This window comes from Aegilops tauschii, chromosome 6 (assembly GCF_002575655.3).
Source record: "Aegilops tauschii subsp. strangulata cultivar AL8/78 chromosome 6, Aet v6.0, whole genome shotgun sequence".
NCBI lineage: Eukaryota > Viridiplantae > Streptophyta > Magnoliopsida > Poales > Poaceae > Aegilops > Aegilops tauschii.
In genome coordinates this window covers 475,725,393-475,734,014 of record NC_053040.3, presented here as the reverse complement: position 1 = coordinate 475,734,014, position 8,622 = coordinate 475,725,393, and positions in this window count along the sequence as shown.

Below are 8,622 nucleotides of genomic sequence, written 5' to 3'. Positions count from 1 at the left end.
TTTTCGACAAGTTCAAGGTGTTGACTACGATGAGATTTCTCACTCGTATCAATGCTTAAAGTCTGTCCAAATCATGTTAGCAATTGCCGCATTTTATGAAATGTGGCAAATGGATGTCAAAACTGCATTCCTTAATGTATTTATTAAAGTAGAGTTGTATATGGTGCAGCCAGAAGGTTTTCGCAATCCTAAAGGTGCTAACAAAGTGTGCAAGCTCCAGCGATCCACTATGGACTGGTGCAAGCATCTCCGAGTTGGAATATACGCTTTATGAGTTGATCAAAGCATATAGTTTTATACAGACTTGCGGTGAAGCCTGTATTTACAAGAAAGTGAGTGGGAGCACTACAACCTTTCTGATAAGTAAATGTGAATGACATATTGTTGATCGGAAATGATGTAGAATTTTCTTGAAAGAATAAAGGAGTGTTTTAAAGGAGTTTTTCAAAGAAAGACCTCGGTGAAGCTACTTACATATTGGGCATGTGACGCCCCCAATTTGACCGTACACTAATCATGCACGCAAATGTGTACGATCAAGATCAGGGACTCACGGGAAGATATCACAACACAACTCTACAACATAAATAAGTCATACAAGCATCATAATACAAGCCAGGGGCCTCGAGGGCTCGAATACAAGTGCTCGATCATAGACGAGTCAGCGGAAGCAACAATATCTGAGTACAGACATTAGTTAAACAAGTTTGCCTTAAGAAGGCTAGCACAAACTGGGATACAGATCGAAAGAGGCACTGGCCTCCTGCCTGGGATCCTCCTAAACTACTCATGGTCGTCGTCAGCGGCCTGCACGTAGTAGTAGGCACCTCCGGTGTAGTAGGAGTCGTCGTCGACGGTGGCGTCTGGCTCCTGGGCTCCAGCATCTGGTTGCGACAACCAGGTAGAAAGGAAAGGGGGAAAAGAGGGAGAAAAGCAACCGTGAGTACTCATCCAAAGTACTCGCAAGCAAGGAGCTACACTACATATGCATGGGTGTATGTGTAAAGGGCCATATCGGTGGACTGCACTGCAGAATGCCAGAATAAGAGGGGGATAGCTAATCCTGTCGAAGACTACGCTTCTGGCCACCTCCATCTTGCAGCATGTAGAAGAGAGTAGATGGTAAGTTCACCAAGTAGCATCGCATAGCATAATCCTACCCGGCGATCCCCTCCTCGTCTCCCTGTTAGAGAGCGATCACCGGGTTATATCTCGCACTAGGAAGGGTGTGTTTTATTAAGTATCCGGTTCTAGTTGTCATAAGGTCAAGGTACAACTCCGGGTCGTCCTTTTACCGAGGGACACGGCTATTCGAATAGATAAACTTCCCTGCAGGGGTGCACCACATAACCCAACACGCTCGATCCCATTTGGCCGGACACACTTTCCTGGGTCATGCTCTTCCTCGGAAGATCAACACGTCGCAGCCCCACCTAGGCTCAACAGAGAGGTCAGCACGCCGGTCTAAATCCTATGCACGCAGGGGTCTGGGCCCATTGCCCATTGCACACCTGCACGTTGCGTACGCGGCCGGAAGCAGACCTAGCCCCCTTAATACAAGCGCGAGCTTATGGTCCAATGCGGCGCGCGCCACTCAGTCGCTGACGTCAAAAAGAGCTTCGGCTGATACCACGATGCCGAGTGCCCATAACTGTTCCCGCGTAGTTGGTTAGTGCGTATAGACCAAATGGCCAGACTCAGATCAAATACCAAGAACTCATTAAGCATGTTATTATTAAGTATCCGCGGACGTCGACCAGGGCCAGGCCCACCTCTCTTCTAGGTGGTCTCAACCCGCCCTGTCGCTCCGCCACAAAGTAACAGTCGGGGGCCGTCAGGAACCCAGGCCCACCTCTACCGAGATGGAGCCACCTGTCCTTTCAGCCCCCTCATCAGAATCACTTGCGGGTACTCCTCGAGGCGACCAGACTCTAGTCACCACATGTATCATGTATAAAGTATATAGTATATACCCGTGATCACCTCCCGCAGTGATCACGGCCCAGTAGTATAGCATGGCAGACGGACAAGAATGTAGGGCCACTAATGGAAAAACTAGCATCCTATTCTAAGCAGTAGGATAGAAGGTAAGGGTAACAACTGTAGCAACAATGAGAGGCTATGCAACAGAATAGGATTAACCGAAAGCAGTAACATGCTACACTACTCTAATGCAAGCAGTATAGAGAAGAATAGGCGATATCTGGTGATCAAGGGGGGGGCTTGCCTGGTTGCTCAGAAGAAGGAGGGGTCGTCGGTGACGTAGTCAACCACAGGGGCATCAACATCGTCACGGGGTCTACCGAAGAGAAGAGGGGGAAGAAACAGTAAATACATAGCAAGCAAGTGCATAACAGGACAACAAGCAGAGCTAGACGTGTTCTAACGTGGTATGAGGTGATACCGGTGAAGGGGGGAAACATCCAGGAAAATATCCCCGGTGTTTCGCGTTTTCGAACAGATGAACTGGAGGGGGAAAGTTGCGTGTTTGCTATGCTAGGGATGTGTGGCAGACGAACGGGTTGCGTATCCGGATTCGTCTCGCGTTCTGAGCAACTTCCATGTACAAAGTATTTTCATCCGAGTTACGGATTATTTTATATTAATTTTCAAAGTTTTAAATCATTTTTAGTATTTATTTAATTAATTTAATTCAACATCATCCAGAATAGTGCATGCTGACGTCATCATGACATCAGCATGACGTCAGCAGTCAACAAAGGTGTTGACTGGGTCAATCTGATGTGCGGGACCCACCTGTCATACTCTGCTTAGGTTAATTAGGAATTAGCTAAACTAATTACTGTTTAATTAAACTAACTAGTTAATTAGATTAATTAAACATGATTAATTAACTTGATTAATCAATTAATTAATTATTAATTTTATTAATTCATTTTTATTTTTATTTATTAATTTTTTATTCTTTTCTCTTTTTTTAATAGACGTTCTGGGCGCTGGGGCCCGCGTGTAAATGGCCCAGGGCCTTGCGGGCGCCGGGTTCACGGGCGCATGGTGCTGCCCGAACGCACGGGGCGGGGCGGACCCGACTAGGGCCAGCGGGCACGGTGGAGGTTCGCGGCCACGGCGAGGCCACGTAGGACCGCGAGGCGCCGGCCGCAACACAGGCGGCGAGCGGAAGTGGTCGGCCGAGCGGCGGCGGGCTTCGGCCAAGGCAGCCACGGGAAGGGACGAGGGGAGTCGAGCGCGCCCGGGCGGAAGCAGACGCGGCCCGGTGGTGGCGGCAAGATGCGGAGCAAGGGGGCACTAGGAAAGGCCATGGTCGGGCATAGCGACGCGCAGAGACGGGCGCGTGCTGGGGCGCGCGGGTGAGCGCCGGCGTGAGGGCACGGGGAGGAGGAGGACCGGGGTCCTCGCCTGCGTTGGTGAGCAGGGGGCGGCGAGGCTCGGTGGAGCCTTTGGGGAGGAGGACGAGGATGCGTCGTCGGCGAGGAGGAGACGAGGAGGACGAGGCGACGGGCGGTGGCGGGGTCCGGTGAGGAGGAGGCCGTGGCACGGGCGCAAGGGAGGGGGGTCGTCGCCGGCGGGTGGCTCGTCCACCGCAGCAGGGTCGCCGGGCGGCGCGGGGCTCGAGCACGGAGCCAGGGCGTCGGCAGGGCGCAGGGCGAGGCGCGGGCACTGGGCGGCGGCGACGGCGAGCGATGGGGCGCGGCGTCGCGAGAGAGGGGGGGAAGCAGTTCGTCCCCGATCCAGATCGGATCGGGAGGGGAGAGACGTGGGGAGTGGGGGGGCAGTGTGCGGTCGGGGTGGTTAGGGTTTCGGGACGGGGAGGATAAGGTGAGTGGGGGGCCGGCTTGGGCCAGTGGGCTAGCCGGCTGGGCCGTCTGGCCCGGTTGGCCAAGGGGGCTTTTTTTTCCTTTTATTTTGTTTTCTGGTTTTCTTTTCTTTTTATTCTTTTTCCTTTTCTGTTTTATTTTAGTTACACTTTATTCTTAGTTTAGTAAAATATGACAATAGCTCCAAATTAGTGTTTCAAAACAACCCACTACCCTAAAAAGTTTTACCTCAAAATAAAATAGTTTATGATTTTATAAAATATCAAAGGCATTTATTTAATAGTTTTACCTACTGTTTTAATCATTTAAGTGCATTTAAACCTTTTATAAAAATGTGGTTTCTCCACAATAATTACCTATGCATTATTTGGCAACACCCCAACATTTTAGTTTTAATATTTGAAAATCTTTACCATTTGACTTTAATTCAATTTTGAATTTGAATCGGTTTTGAACTAACGCGATATTAGCAACAGTAATCGAGGTGACGTGGCATCATTGGCAGAGGGTTACTGTAGCTTAATTATCCGGGCGTCACAGGGCATCAAGATCTATAAAGATAGATCAAGACGCTTGATAAGACTTTCGATGAGTACATACCTTGATAAGATTTTGAAGGAGTTCAAAATGGAATAGTCAAAGAAGGAGTTCTTGCCTGAGTTGTAAGGTATGAAGTTGAGTTAGACTCAAAACCCGACCACGGCAGAAGATAGAGAGAGAATGAAAGTCATTCCCTATGCCTCAGCCATAGGTTCTATAAAGTATGCCATGATGTATACCAGACCTATTGTGTACCTTGTCATGAGTTTGGCAAAGGGCAATAGTGATCCAGGAGTAGATCACTGGACAACGGTCAAAATTATCCTTAGAGGACTAAGGAAATATTTCTCGGTTATGGAGGTGATAAAGAGTTCATCGTAAAGAGTTACGTCGATGCAAGCTTTAACACCGATCTGGATGACTCTGAGTCTCAATCTGGATATATATTGAAAGTGGGACCAACTAGCTAGAGTAGCTCCATGCAGAGCATTGTAGACATAGAAATTTGCAAAATACATACGGATCTGAATGTGGCAGACCCGTTAACTAAATTTCTCTCACAAGCAAAACATGATCACATCTTAGTACTCTTTGGGTGTTAATCACATGGCGATGTGAACTAGATTATTGACTCTAGTAACCCTTTGGGTGTTGGTCACATGGCGATGTGAACTATGTGCGTTAATCACATGGTGATGTGAACTATTGGTGTTAAATCACATGGCGATGTGAACTAGATTATTGACTCTAGTGCAAGTGGGAGACTGAAGGAAATATGCCCTAGAGGCAATAATAAAGTTATTATTTATATTTCCTTATATCGTGATAAATATCTATTATTCATGCTAGAATTGTATTAACCGGAAACTTGATATATGTGTGGATACATAGACAAAACGCAGTGTCCCTAGTAAGCCTCTACTAGACTAGATCTTTAATCAAAGATGGTTAAGTTTCCTAACCATAGACATGTGTTGTCATTTGATGAATGGGATCACATCATTAGGAGAATGATGTGATGGACAAGACCCATCCGTTAGCTTAGCATAGTGATTGTTAAGTTTTATTGCTATTGTTTTATTCATGACTTATACATATTTCTTTTACTACGAGATTATGCAACTCCCGGATACCGGAGGAATACCTTGTGTGCTATCAAACGTCACAACGTAACTGGGTGATTATAAAGATGTTCTACAGGTATCTCCGAAGGTGTTTTGTTGGGTTGGCATAGATCGAGATTAGGATTTGTCACTCCGAGTATCGGAGAGGTGTCTGTTGGCCCTCTCGGTAATGCACATCATAATAAGCCTTAGAAGCAATGTGACTAATGAGTTAGTTACGGGATGATGCATTACGGAACGAGTAAAGAGACTTGCCAGTAACGAGATTGAACTAGGTATGAAGATACTGACGATCGAATCTTGGGCAAGCAACATACCGATGACAAAGTGAATGACGTATGTTGTCATTACGGTTTGACCGATAAAGACCTTCGTAGAGTATGTAGGAACCAATAGGAGCATCCAGGTTCCGCTATTGGTTATTGACCGGAGAAGTGTCTCGGTCATGTCTACATAGTTCTCGAACCTGTAGGGTCCGCATGCTTAACGTTCGATGACGATTTGTATTATGAGTTATGTGATTTGGTGAACGAATTTTGTTCGGAGTCCCGGATGAGATCACGGACATGACAAGGAGTCTCAAAATGGTCGAGAGGTAAAGATTGATATATTGGATGATAGTATTCGGACACCAGAAGTGTTCCGGAGTGTATCGGGTACATATCGGAGTACCGGAGGGGTTACCGGAACCCCCCGGTGGAAGATATCGGCCATATGGCCATAGGAGGGAGGCAAACTAGCCCACATAGGGGTGGCGCCCCCCCCCCCAAGGGAGGAGTCCAAATTGGACTAGGGGAGGAGGCGGCGCCCCCCTTTCCTTCTTCCTCTCCCTCTCCTTCCCCCTTTCCCCCTCCGATAAAAGGAAGGGGGGTTGAATCCTACTAGGAGCCCAAGTGGGACTCCTCCCACTTGGGGCGCGCCTAGGGGCGGCCTCCTCCCCTCTCCCTCCTTTATATACGGGGGTGGGGGCGCCTCTAAGACACACAATTGTTCCAAGCCGTGTGCAGCGCCCCCCTCCACAGTTTACGCCTCCGGTCATATTCACGTAGTGCTTAGGCGAAGCCCTGCGCGGATAACTTCACCATCACCGTCACCACGCCGTCGTGCTGATGGAACTCTCCCTCAACACTTTGCTGGATCAAGAGTTCAAGGGACGTCATCGAGCTGAACGTGTGCAGAACTCGGTGGTGTCGTACTTTCGGTGCTTGATCGGTCGGAACGTGAAGAAGTTCGACTACATCAACCGCGTTAACAAACGCTTCCGCTTTCGGTCTACGAGGGTACGTGGACACACTCTCCCCCTCTCGTTGATATGCATCTCCTAGATTGATCTTGCGTGAGCGTAGGAATTTTTTTGAAATTGCATGCTACGTTCCCCAACATTGCTTGTACCTTCCACCCAAGCTTTTGGCATCTAGGGTTAGCATGACGGAACATACTCCATATCAAAACATAGGTCCTACTTGTTATCTCCAAGTCAATGTTTCTTAAGTTTTATTGGGTTTATTTCTGCCAAAACAAGTTTAATTGGGTTTATAGAAATAGTTATTTCATGATTATCTATTGATATTGATTTCATTTTCTAAATGTTAACATGTGCTTCAATAAACCTGGCCAAACTTTAATTTTTTTACTTAGGAACAAACCAATTAGGTGTTACATTTTGGGATGGAATGAGTATAATTTTGTCTTTCTCTCTTGTGACTGATTTACGACGAACTTGGTTTAGTTCTCTTGAATTTTCATGTAGTCTCCTTTTGTTAGCATGCCAAAGAACGCGAGTAAGTTTCCTGTCCAACAAATATTGGTATCGGATTGCAACTGAGTTATTCATGTGAATATCCATGTGACGGAAAATACAAGGATGCTCTCATTGGAGAACATTAATCGAATTATTGGCTCCTGCTACGACTCAATTTGCCTTTTCCTTTCTAAATTTTGCAACAATGACCAAGGCATACAAGACTCTGAAAATATAGGCATTGCAGCTGTTCGAAGTTTCTCAAAGAGGAAAACATGACCAAAGGACAGAGAACATTTCTACAATGACGTTGCTAATTGACGACATTACACGTAGTGTAGATTTTATCAAACTTTGAACGGTGGCTTATTTCTTGTTTTATTAACCACACATCCTTTTTTTAGAATGAAGAGATTTATTGATCATATAGCGGGATTACATTCCTTCATTACATCGCAAGGAAGGACGGGGTATAGTTAGTTCACAAGCATCGTCTCCTAGAGGAGTTACACTCGTGCAGAGACACGCTAGTTCATTTGCTTCCCTCGCCGTGAACACCAAGCGAAACTCCTCAAAATTCCCGCAAAGCTCATGTATTCATTCAAACACACATTTGTAAAGAAGACCTACCACTATTTTTGGTTCCCACTTGCAAGATGACAAAGATCACAATTTGGCCATGGGTGACGCTCGAGTCAGTTCGCCATCAAATGCATGGTTTATACGACAAGCCAAGCATTTCCTTAAACACGCAGGGTTCCCAAACTGGTGTCTGCGTTGTTGCTGCCGTGGATCCCACAAATAGAACCTTCTAGGCTGCAAGACACGGGATAGTGGCTGCCATCTGCCAAAATTCCCATCCAATGAAGTCTTGAGCTCCATGTCAGTTACACACCTTGTCCCACGCCTAGCATGGGAACCCCTTGCGGTCCCTCCCGCGGCAGAGTCCGAAACCTCGGCTCAAGTTGGTGCTCGATCACTTCCTTCTCAAGCTATGTATCCTTCAGAAAAGAAAAAGGAAAGCCCAAATAAACCTCCAGATCGCAGCTGTACACACTAGTTTATACGGTCAAATACGACCATTAGAATACACACACGATCGACCTGGCTTAGCCCAAAAGAGACCGGGCACATCAAACTCGAAAGAAATAAATTATAAGAATGTAGACCCTGTTCAAAGTTGGATAAAATCGAGAGAAATCATAGAATGAAATGAAAAGGAAAGGAGCTGATAAAGAAAGCAAAGCGAGCACACGATCCACTTGACGTGCCTGCATCACATGGCAATGGTAGCAAGAGGAAGGTACGTGCGACGCGCAAATTTTGTTACCGCTTCAACCTTGTGTGTGTGTTTGACGGAGTAATAAACATCGGATCCCGTCCTTCTCATTTACTACTTTTTTTTCAAAAAAAAAATACT